General features: G+C 31.4%; 1 protein-coding gene across 1 annotated transcript in view; it reads right to left on the reverse strand.

Moving 5' to 3' along the window:
- The window catches only part of LOC134721788 (putative tyrosinase-like protein tyr-1), a 31,890-nt gene extending 19,651 nt beyond the window's left edge, over window positions 1-12,239 (reverse strand). The window contains exon 1 of the mRNA XM_063585001.1: window positions 12,062-12,239. The gene's annotated coding sequence lies outside the window, so the exon portion shown is untranslated. The remainder of the gene's footprint in view (window positions 1-12,061) is intronic.
- Between the last annotated feature and the right edge of the window lie 682 nt (window positions 12,240-12,921).

Here is a 12,921-nt window from a genome sequence, read left to right on the forward strand (position 1 = left end):
TTACGAAGACGCCCCAAGATAAAGTATAACCATCCATCACGATGAAAGATTAATCTTCTTTTAATTACACTCTTTTCATTGGTACAGACATTTTTTGTTGTCAATAACGGTAAGATTGCTTATTTATCACAATTTTTAAGTATCATGTGAACTACTTGCATTTTTATATTCATTTCATTTTCCTTCGTCAATTAATTCTAACGTAAGAAGATATTAATCCGAAGGTACTGGAACGTAAATTAAAGGTTAAACGCACGCTTAGATTTAAAGAATTTGTAGGTCATAACCAACCAAGTGTAATAAATCTTAAGACCGACTAAGTATTTGATTTTTTTTAAAAACATTATTAGAAGAACTGAAATTAGATGATGATAATTAATGCATAGACAGTACTGATGTACCAAATGTTTTGTGTTCAAAACCCTGAATTTTTGTAATACTTAAGGTTACATGTATTTTCATGATTTTCATGATCTAAAATCATTGAAGATTTTTCCACTTAGTTTAATTTTTTGACATCCGTAATTTTCAGCCAAAGTGTATTTTTTGCAGGATATTCAATGACATAAAAACCTGAATTATTGGTGCAATGGGTGTTTTACGGATATTTTATAGGTTCCCTTGAATGTAACTCACATTGTTTTGAAATTCCATGTATATTTAGTTTTAAAGTTAGAGGACATTTTATATTCTTGTATTTTTGTTTAAATATTTGGAAAAGTGTACGATGATCAACGCCTACGTTAATCTTGTTATTTTTTCAAGAAATAAACAATAACAAATAATTTATTAATCATACAAACACAAATATTTACAATAATACTAGACAAAAAAATGGCAAAAAACTCGCAGTAGACAGTGTTACACTACTAACATTTATAACGATGATTTAGCAAGGACATGTGATATCACGTGACACAGTACTTTTTGCTACATTCCGTACGAGAAGGTAGATCTCCTCTATGTCTAAAGTCAAATCAAAGAATAAAGTGCTCGTCAAATTGTCTTTGGTGTGTCACATGATACGAGTTTGATATATTTTTGTCATTTAGACTATAAATGCAAATGAGAAAAAATATCAATTGGTGTGAGAATATTTTTTTAGAATAATAAATGTGGCCATCTGGTGTTACTTAGGTGTGCCTGAGTAAAGCTGTTCGAGAAAATTGGTTCCAGTTTAATATTTTGATATAGAATAAGGAGTATGATTTCCAATGAGACAACTATCCACCAAAGTTTAAATGAATATTGTTATGATTTCTAGAATGTGAGCTTCTTCGTCCAGAATAATATAACAACTTTGGCTTACTTTTGTGTATTTTTCAAATTTTAACAATTAAAGTTTTCGAAAAGGGGAGTTCTTATCAAATCCATCTTGTTTGTTCCTTACAGTCTTATGGTATTGATCTATTGTTTGATAAGAAGAAAAAAAGGAAGGAAAATGGAATATAAAATCGTGCAAGAAGATCACCATCAGATACCATTCATTATTGAAACAATATTTTGAATACATGTACATGAAACCACTTTGGAGTAGTTTGTATCATGATGTTGGAAAGATACGGAGAAAAAGTTTCGTTTTGAAGAATACAAAAAGAAAAGAATGCTTAATATGAGCTTTTTGTGATAATCATGAATAAAATAGGGACGAAAGTTACTAGAAGGACTGTCAAACTCATAGATTGAAAATAAACTGACAAAGCCATGGCTAAAATAAAAAAATCAACAGACAAATAATAGTACAGAAGACAAAACATAGACACTCCTTAATCTTTATGAATGTGCAATCGCTTGTTGTCAATCTTCCATCTACAGCAGAATAGTGACTAACAGTGTATTGAACATGTGACGTACAAACTCAAACATGACTAATGAATTTACCGACAACAATCTGTCGTGAAAGATATAAAAAATAGTTAATGCTAAAATGCAATAGAAAAGGGATTGAACGTTGGACTACAGTTTGCTGTAAACGATATCAAATCTACTTGCGATGGAAAAGGGAACGGCAGAAAATATTGTTCTGTAAACAATAGCAAAATAATTGTTTTAAATAGTAATCGGGTAGACAGACCCTGCCGTACCTTCCGTAGCCATAATAGAGTGTAATTAGGGAGTATCAAAACATTTTAAATCAAATTGAAAATAATAACACCTTTTATTTAATGTATTAAAACAATTTAAAAATAATAGACATCTTTTAATGAATGGCCGATTTCTTTTCCATAAGCAGAAAAATAAGGGTAACAAAGATACATTGTTTTGCTTTATGTATACGAGTTTATAACTTTTTGACAACAGCATAAACGCGAATAAAAATTGAGCAACCGATGATTGTTCAGATTCATCGAGTAAATATTTAGTTTTCGGACTGCATCTCCTTCGTATAATGTTTTTTTTCCAAAATGATTCCTACTGTCTTTATGCATATGACTTATTTCTTGCTTTTTATGTTTAACAATATTTTAAAGAAAAGACAGAACAATGGAGTACACGAAGGTAATTTTCTCCAAGCGCTATTTTAATTCACTGAGCTCAATGTCATGGTTGTACATGCGGATTTTACCGGGTGGACAAATTAAGCACGACAATACCATACTCATTTCATTTAGTTATTACCATGTCACACCACGTGTACAACATGCAAACGCTTTGGCTGGTATTTTCAAGCTCGTAACAGTGGTTTTTTTATGGTTGAAACGATTAACGGATTAGTACAAAGTTCCATGACACACTATAGCTACACCATGCGAATGCTTTGGCTGGTCGGAACAAGCTTGTACTGCATTTTGGATGGTCGAAACCGTTATTTCAGCATTACACAATGCCTTGTCACACCATATCTACACTTTGCAAACGCTTTTCCTAGTTTTAACAAGCTCATGCTGCAATTTTAATGTTTGAAACCGCTAATTTATCATTGAACAATGCGATTTCACAGCATATAATCACCATGAAAATGCTATGGCTGGTCTGAATAAGCTTGTACTGCATTCTGGATGGTTGAACACGTTATTTCATCATTACACACAATGCGATTTCACACCATATCGACACCATGCAAACGCTTTTCCTGCTAATTTTAACAAGTTCGTGTTGCATTTTTGATGGTTGAAACCGCCAATTCGTTCAACCATTACATAACTGATATATAACATGCCATAATCACATCTATTATGGTGCATAATTTATACATAATCATGCATTATACATCTGTGTCAGTTCGAATCATCTATCATCAATCGTAAGAGAAAAACTGATACCATAACCATAAATTATAATGTGTTAAAAACATTTCTATTTAAATCCTTAACCTATTTTTTTCTGTAACCATTCACAAAGGCAGTAAAGTGAAACATCCCAAAATCGGCCGCCCGTCGGACCATGGAATACGCCCTGGTTTTCAGGGGTAGTTTAATGGAGATTTTACCCAGGTTTGTATTGTTTATCAATGGTTGAGTTAAAATCGAAATTTCGCGTATAGTGAATTTCCCGTATTTAAATCGAAAATTTTACTTATAAAAGATTGTTATCGATTCCATAGGGAGCACTCTATTTGAAATGTTTGTTGCATTCTTTAAATAAATAATGTGCATTAAAAATTGTGCATCTTTTATTCTCCCGTATTTCTTTTCAAAACTAGATTTAAAATTCGTGAAAATATTTGTCTGGCGTTTATCGTAAGTCTATGAATTTAACTTTATTCTATGGCACCAACGACATACTAACATATTCCTTGTAAATCTCCATCTTATAGTGAAAAATTGTATGAATTAAAATAGTTCAAAGGTTAAAATGACATGAATTTCAGATATCATCTGTGACTGAATTTTTATTTATATAAACGTTTTATTGATTATTTTTACAGTAATGCTACTGCTTTATGCCTATTAAGCCAAATGCAAAAAAAATGCAAAACAAATGTAATGAAACGTGAGACAACATGACTGTAAGACCATAAACGATGCAAAATGTTAGTGTAATGATCTTATATGAAAAAGGAGATATATGGTAAACGTCAATGAGACAGCAACCCAACATAATAATGAACAAAAGACATTTCTAGGGTGAAACTTACAAATATAATCTTCAACAGAACACAGATGTCTAAACAATATGTGTCAAGCTCTAATTCGTCCAGAGTCTAACAAAATTTGTGTTTTCCTTGTTGGTTTGTTGAACAGAATCAATAAATTGACAATTTGTGAGAATGCGATGTGGTATAAAAAATATATGAATAAAAGATTTAAAATTTTCCTACCTCTTATATTCCTCGAAGAAATAGCAGGTCAGATGTTTAATTTCATGCTTTTAGAAACCTAAATTACATGTTAAATCGTAATGATGTATGCATTTCCGTGGTGTAAAAACCAAAAGGAGACTAGATCAATCAAAAAAAGCAAGCAAACAATTACATATTTCTTCATCTTTATCAGAAGTGTTTTTCAGTTGAACAGTTTTTATTGTCTAATTAGATAATATAATGTTTTGACATTTCCCCCTATTTTCTTCTCACGAATTATATATCAAATATAGTGTTTTGACATTTCCCCCTATTTTCTCCCCAGGTTTTGTACCTGTCTGTCCAGTACAATTAAGATTTTTTAATTAATTACCACCTTGTATATATCAGGATATGTTAAAATCATTATACATCTTTGGCCTTTCAATAGTTAACAAAATACAAAATATATACTTTTTTTTCATTATTATAAAGATCTACGCCCTATAAATAACCAACTATAGCTACATGTAACACTATACAATTAAAAGTACATTGTCTGATTATATTTACACAACCCCTACATCCATCCCCGAAATGAATAGAAAAGCCAGTCAGATAGGCTTCCGATGCACTGACACATTAAAGTTCAAATTTATATATATCATAATGCATAAATAAGAAAAAGACGAATTTAACTGAAGTTGTCCGATCTTCAAATCTTGCAAATCCCTTTTTTATATAAAAACCAAGACAAAACAAAAACCCAGAGAAAATCGTATATATGATATCCAAATGAAGACCAGACAGTGTGCGTCGATACGGGTGAGTCTCCTGATACTCATGCATCCTCTTGCATTCGAATCCAGACTCATTCCAAATGAGACCATATTTCACAACTTTACAGATCAGCAGATGAGCTGATTAATCAAAAAGAAACTTATGCTATAAATCCATCAGAATAAGTTGGCCATATTTGACTGTGGCTTAACTTTTTATATCCTTTTGCTCATATATAAAACATATCTTCAATTATTTATACATCCTTAGCATTCAAACATTTAAATGGTTTTGATCCTTGCCGAAGGTTAATGAAGAAAAGCGCTCGACCCTACCAAACTTGTGAAGTGTTATTTTTCTTTGTAAACATATATTCCATGATACTACACTAACAATCCATAGCCTATGATCCTGTCGCAATCTTTGATCAAAGCCGGTACAAGTATAATGAGACTGGGACAAATTTAAAGCTAGAGTACATATGACCCTTCTTGATACTGAACACGAAAACAAACGAGATAATGATTGTTAACAAAAGCTGTTCCTTCTTCGAACTTTAAATATTAAAGATTATTTAGAAGTCTTATGATTCTATAAAAATACATTTGTATATCAACCAACTACGAACAATGAATACCGTAACTGATGGTGTCAGATATTCGTCAATGAGACCCAAAACAAATCCAACGACAACGAACAAAAACGATACATTAAATTGTTTAAAGAAACATTTAAAAAGGATAAATATTGCCTAGTTTAGCAATGACACATTTTTTACTTAGTGCAGTTACAATTCATGTTGCCTAGTTAAGCAACCGCAAATGTCCTGACCATTACTTAGTGCAATAACAATTGTGTTCCCTAGTTAAAGAGAGAAATGTTCTTTACTTATTGCTGATACTTTTTTAGTTGCCTAGTTTCGCAGGGGCATACACTTTAGATTACTTAGTGCAGTTCTGCTTTGTAGTTTTGTTGCCTACAGCAAAATTGTTGTTGCCTAGAAAGACGTCCTTTACGGAGTACAGAAGCAATTTAGTTGGATAGTTTAGCAGATAAACGTTATTTTCTAAGTACAGAAATATGTTTACTTAACTAGTTTAGGAGGGGGATCTCGTGAACTAAGTGCCTAAATAACTTGTGTTGCCTGCTTTATGAGAAATTGCCTTTACTGAAGACAGACACTATTGATGGTTTACATAAATACTGAATACTGAAAAAGAATAACAGTATTCATTGTGTGTTGCCTAGTTCATCAGAGAAACGTCTTTTACTTGGTGCAGTAACAATTCGTGTTGCCGAATTTAGGGAGAAAAGACCTTTACTTAATGCAGAAACATTTCTACTTGCAAAGTTAGCAGAGAAACGTCCTTATCTTAGTGCAGAAACGGGTATTGTTGCCTAGTTTAGGAGACAAACATCCTTATCCTAGTGCAGACATAATTTTGTTATCTATAGTTGGTAGAGAAATTCCTTTACCTAGTGCAGAAATGTTTTTTTGCTGCCTAGTTAGCAGAGAAACGTCATTTACTAGGTGCAGAAACAATCTGTGTTGCCTAGTTTAGGAGAAAAACGTACTTTACTTGGTGCAGACACAACATGTGTTGCCTAGTTTTGTAGAAAAACGTACTTTATTTAGTGCAGAAACAATCTGCGTTACCTAGTTTAGGAGAAATACGTACTTTACTTGGTGCAGACACAATCTGTGTTGCCTAGTTTAGGAGAAATACGTACTTTACTTGGTGCAGACACAATCTGTGTTGCCTAGTTTAGGAGAAATACTTACTTTACTTGGTACAGACACAATCCGTGTTGCCTAGTTTTGGTGAAAAACGTCATTTATTTAGTGCAGGAACAATCAATGTTATCTAGTTTAAGAGAAATACGTACTTTACTTGGTGCAGACACAATCTGTGTTGCCTAGTTTAGGAGAAATACGTACTTTACTTGGTATAGAAACAATCTGTGTTGCCTAGTTTAGGAAAAATACGTACTTTACTTGGTGCAGAAACAATCTGTGTTGCCTAATTTAGGAGAAATACGTACTTTACTTGGTGCAGAAACAATCTGTGTTGCCTAGTTTAGGAGAAATACTTACTTTACTTGGTACAGACACAATCCGTGTTGCCTAGTTTTGGTGAAAAACGTCATTTATTTAGTGCAGGAACAATCAATGTTATCTAGTTTAAGAGAAATACGTACTTTACTTGGTGCAGACACAATCTGTGTTGCCTAGTTTAGGAGAAATACGTACTTTACTTGGTATAGAAACAATCTGTGTTGCCTAGTTTAGGAGAAATACGTACTTTACTTGGTGCAGAAACAATCTGTGTTGCCTAATTTAGGAGAAATACGTACTTTACTTGGTGCAGAAACAATCTGTGTTGCCTAGTTTTGGTGAAAAACGTCATTTATTTAGTGCAGGAACAATCAATGTTATCTAGTTTAAGAGAAATACGTACTTTACTTGGTACAGACACAATCTGTGTTGCCTAGTTGAGAAGAAATACGTATTTTACTTGGTATAGAAACAATCTGTGTTGCCTAGTTTAGGAGAAATACGTACTTTACTTGGTGCAGAAACAATCTGTGTTGCCTAGTTTTGGAGAAATACGTTAATTACTTAGTGTAGAATTTTTTGCCTTGCCTACTTTAGGGGAAATACTCCTTTTACTTGGTGCAGACACAATCTGTGTTGCCTAGTTTTGGAGAAAAATGAAATTTACTAAGTACAGAAACAATTTTTTCTTGTCTAGTTTAGGAGAAAAACATACTTTTCTTAGTGCAGAAACATTTTTCTTGCCTAGTTTAGGAGAAAAACGTACTTTACTTAGTTCAAAAACTTTTTTTTCTTGCCTAGTTTAGGAGAAAAACGCACTTTTCTTAGTGCAGATACAATTTATGGTTTACATAAAACATCAAGTGACTTTTAATTTATGACATAAATCAGAAAACACATGTTAATGTTACATATACATCTTCAAATCTTTTCATGTAAAAATAACATGGAAATAAAAAATAATAAGCCTGAAACTTTTAAAATATACAATCTTTTGTATGCGTTTAATATTTCAAACTGAGAAAGACAAAATGATAAATTCAAAAACTATTAATCATGAATTGTGTATTGTCCACTTTTAAATGTGCAGTAAAAACAGTGTCTTTAATCTTTTGTTTTTGCATTTTAACTGATTTTTAAAATTGAACATCAGGAAGTTCCTTTTACTTCAAAATCTGTCAATAACAATTATGGTTATCGTGTGTTAATCTGAATCTGAATTCTAATTTGGTAAATTGATGTTCCTATGTGCAAATTGTAATTACAGTTTTACAGATGCTGCTATCAGCATTTCATTCAAAATCTATAATTATCCAGATATTAATCATTACATGAATATCATCCACTATGATGTTTACATTGAAAATATTTAAGCCCCTTTCACTTTGAAAATATTTTTACTGATAATTTTGATGGTCGAGTGTTAAATTGAATCCTGTTTTGGCAAATTCAAGTTCCAACGTGCGAATCTTAAATAATACTGTAAATATACACAATGTATAGGAAAAGGGGGGGGGGGGGGGGGGGGGGGGGTAATATATTGACATGGACAGTCAGGTCATTAACGTTAAGCGCAAAAACTACATATCTTGCATCTAAGAATAGAACTGTTATGACGGTCGTCTTAAGAAGTGCTGGTTGATTTTTACTTATTATTAACAAGGCAATATATTCCAATATGATCAAGTATTCTTTACACGACAACTTACATATGTTTTGCATGTAAACGTAGTTGTTTCTGTTATCAAGAATATCAGATCATAATGTTTATATGACCTTTGAACTAAGTCTCTTCACGTCATTATTGCCGACTGAGGTCACGGTAATGAATGCTATGTTAAAGATCAATTGATAGAAAGTTTTGATTTTAAAAAAGTAACTCATAAGCCTATCATATCGTCAGGTTTAGGTCATTTTTTAAATAAAGTATTTCATCTATACTTACAGATTTATTTTTAATCTGCTACATGTATTTCGTAACTTTTCAAAATATCTTAAACATGTTTTTTATTCTAAAATATATTGAAGTTTATTCGAAAAAAAGGAACATATTATTGTCGCCGATATGTCAAAGTTAAAAGCATCTACCGATGTCAGCTGAAACAGGTACAAGACGACAAAAAAGAAAAATAAAGGACAAAAAAAGCGAATCAACCCTAAAATCAGAACAAATTGAAACAAATTTTTAAATGTACTTCGTAGGTTATTTTCTTTTAGATATAATAAATTAAAATTAAGGATACCAAATTATGTTATACGAAATGAAAAATACACTTATGAAAATGGTGAGTTAAAAATAGTCACGATTTATCTTCAGTAGGAACACTCAACCCTCAAAATTGAAAAGAGAAGTATTTGTAAATACTTGATTACTTTAAGAGCTTTCCGATCAACAGGGCCTGAATAAATAACTAAAACACACACACGATCAGTTTTTTCATAGAGTTCTGAATAACTTTTAAATTGATAAACAGAGGATTAGAATCAGGTATGTTATATATCATGTACCGTTGCAGTTCTTAAAAGGCTGTTGGCACCTCCGGGAACAAGCAGTTAAACAGCATCAATATCGAGACGTAGATAAACAAACGCAAACAAACATATAAGCGTGCACAACACGTGTATTTTGAAATACCCACCACCAAACACAGTCTCAACTGTATCAAGATAATATTATTTTCATCGACAATTTATTTGTTGATTTTGGTGGACTGATATTTCAACAGACATTCGATATTCCACTGGGGACTAATTGTGCTACCCTATTGGTGACTTGTTTTTGTACTCATATGAAACAGAATTCATACAGAACATAACATTCCTCAAGACCCCAAGAAAGAACATCTTGCATAATTCTTTAATTTCTCTTTTTAGTATATAGTTCATAGAATTTTCGTTAATCACAGAGTGTATAAAACTGTAGAGGTATTTTTATTTTCAAACCAGAAAAATCTAATTACGTCCTTTAGGTGTTAATTCGATTTGTTTTGTGGGTTATTTATGACCTACGTGACAAACTAAAATAAAAAAATTTAAACAAGCACAAAAGGCAGTTTTACACATGTGTATTTTGTATTGATTGATACCAGAGAATGACAAGTTTACATATCTGTATTACATGTGCAACAAATGTCTTATTGTTAACAAACCACTGTGGACATTATCCCTAAGGATATACAAATGACATGCATATTTCTTGTTCATATTGCACTATAATAATTGTCTTTCTAGTCTAGATAATCAGCAAAATAAAACTAGATTTTAATTTGATATTTCCAACCTTGTTTTTGAAATTTAATATATATACTATTTAAATGTACATCCGAATGTGGAAATTTCTCGTTGCAGTGAAGACCTGTAGGTGACCTTCTGCTGTTGTCTGCTCTATGGTTTGGTTGTTGTCTCTTTGGCACATTCCCTATTTCCATTCTCAATTTTATTTATGGTTTGTTTAGAATTAAAATAATAAAGTTATAATAAAAATAAAAGGATCCTCCGTCGAAAAAGTAAAAAAAACCTAAAAGATACAGTTCGGTTGTATTTTTTTAAAATTGTGAGTCATATAACCACGTATGCATTTAGCTACTAAGTTGATATATCCAATCGTAGTACTAAGTTATCGTAGGACATGCAGAAAAATCCGTCCGTTCGGGGACAAATCTTTACTTTGTAGCTGTATGCATATGGGCCCTGACCTATTCCTTAATTGGAATTATGTAAACATAAACCTTCCCTTTGATGGACAGAGGGTCAAGATTTGCCACATGTATTGAACATACAATGTAACGTCTCTTCATTTTTAAAATAACAGATGCACTAAAAAAATTACGAAATACGTTTACAATAAAATTGGGAATGGAAATAGGGAATGTTTCAAAAAGACAACAACCCGACAAACATGTTTGAATGCCTCAAAGTATATGAAACCAGTAGAAACCGAGATCAATTTGTGTGTGTTTTCTGGTAAATGAACTCTTTTTAGGCTTGAAATATTGTACGAGGGACTACTGTTGTTGTATTCTACTTTAAAATCATGTTTGATGTTAGGTCTCGAAAACAAGTCGACCTTCATGTTAAACAAAACTTTTTATAGATCTAAACTCTATACCAATGACTAATATCGATACAGCTTACCATGTTAAATTGTCAATGTCAAAGTTGTAGACTATATATTCATTTAACAGATAATAAAATCATTTAGTGATTTTATGGTTTTCAATGACTTATTGTGGTTGGTGTTTTTTAACCTTTATATATGCAGTCTAACATATCACGTAGTCAACTATGAAAGATGCATTAATTCAATAAGATGAATTATATTATAATGATAACAAATCTGTGTAGTCTTTTCCTTACAATTTGAATTCCATCAATTTAAAATAGAATACATCTGTATATAAGTTTTCGTTTGTTTCGGATTTATTATGTTACTTATCTCGTGCATGTGTTTATTGTTAAATCAGTAAATAAATATATTGACTCATACAATTATACATGTTTAAGAAATTAAAACAATAAACTATCAAAATATTGACCAAAGTATAAACAAATTTATATGCTATAGAAATAATAATAATTTGTACTCTAATGGCTTCCCACATGCTCAATTGACATACCCTTTTTTTTTTTTAAATCATAATGCTTTTTAATTTCTGCCTAAGCCTTGAGTAATAGTAATAATTCATATACAATGTATATGTATTTAATATACTGAATATAAACGTTATGTTCTGTATATATTAAACTAACAGCAATGAGCATATTGAAAGATACCACTTTGATTTCTAAAACTGCTGATGTATGGAAATTATATCTGCTTAAAATTATTTTTAAAATGATCATTTTGTATGCATGAATTTATTCCGTTTTATCTTATTTGTTCTATTTTGTGTATCCAGAAATTTTCCTGTTCTCTAAATCGTTACACTTATCCAGGGGACACAACTAGTAATATGTAATTATGAAGATGTTATACAACGGATATTATTCTAATTAACACTTACCTAACAAACAGTAACTCCACTAATTAAGTTCCCGAAACTGTTTTTAAACCATGTATTTTGGAATTTTTTAAAGTAAAAATTCTACTTATTGCATTATGCCTACACTCTACCGGGACAATCGACCAAGACTGTTCCAGGCGCTCACCTGTGACAAAGAACTAATCTATCATCACTCTTGTCAAAGGTAGAGACCGTGGACAAGATTTATTTACATGCATAAACATGAATGTCAACGCTAAAATTACCTTTCTCAAACAACTATAAAGCGAATGTATTATGGTATTTAGTTTTAGAGGGAAACATTGATCAGATAAAAATGTGTAACCACAATATTTGAATAAGTCTGGTAAAGGGGTTGATCAGCGGAAGGAAATCTGAATGTAACGACTATTCTTTCAAATATGTGTTACTAGAAACACACGAGCATGACAATTATTTTTCTCTATGTTATAGTTTAGTCTATAGTTACAAATCGTAGGAAATTATGACTGCTTGCAACGACAACATGGATTTATTTACTGGTCATTTGACTTTTCTTTCACTTTTCAGGGGTGTTAAAACATATTATCATTTTAACAAGAGAAAATAAATTTTTGGCTTTTAAAAATTCAACTTTGATCGTTCCTGATGAAGGTAAATCTATAAAAATGTGTCGGACGCATGCAATTTAAGTATAAAATTTATTTTTTATTTTTTATAAAAGTTATCTAGTTTATATTGCAGCAACAGATCACTGAATTGTAGTGAAGAGATCTATGAGGAATTATTTACGAATCATGGGATACTACAAGGTTGTCCGACGGATCCTTTTCTATACTTTTTGTTATGATTTGTGCATGCCATAAGTTGATACTTTATAA

The sequence above is a fragment of the Mytilus trossulus genome, chromosome 6, assembly GCF_036588685.1.
Source record: "Mytilus trossulus isolate FHL-02 chromosome 6, PNRI_Mtr1.1.1.hap1, whole genome shotgun sequence".
Taxonomy (NCBI): domain Eukaryota; kingdom Metazoa; phylum Mollusca; class Bivalvia; order Mytilida; family Mytilidae; genus Mytilus; species Mytilus trossulus.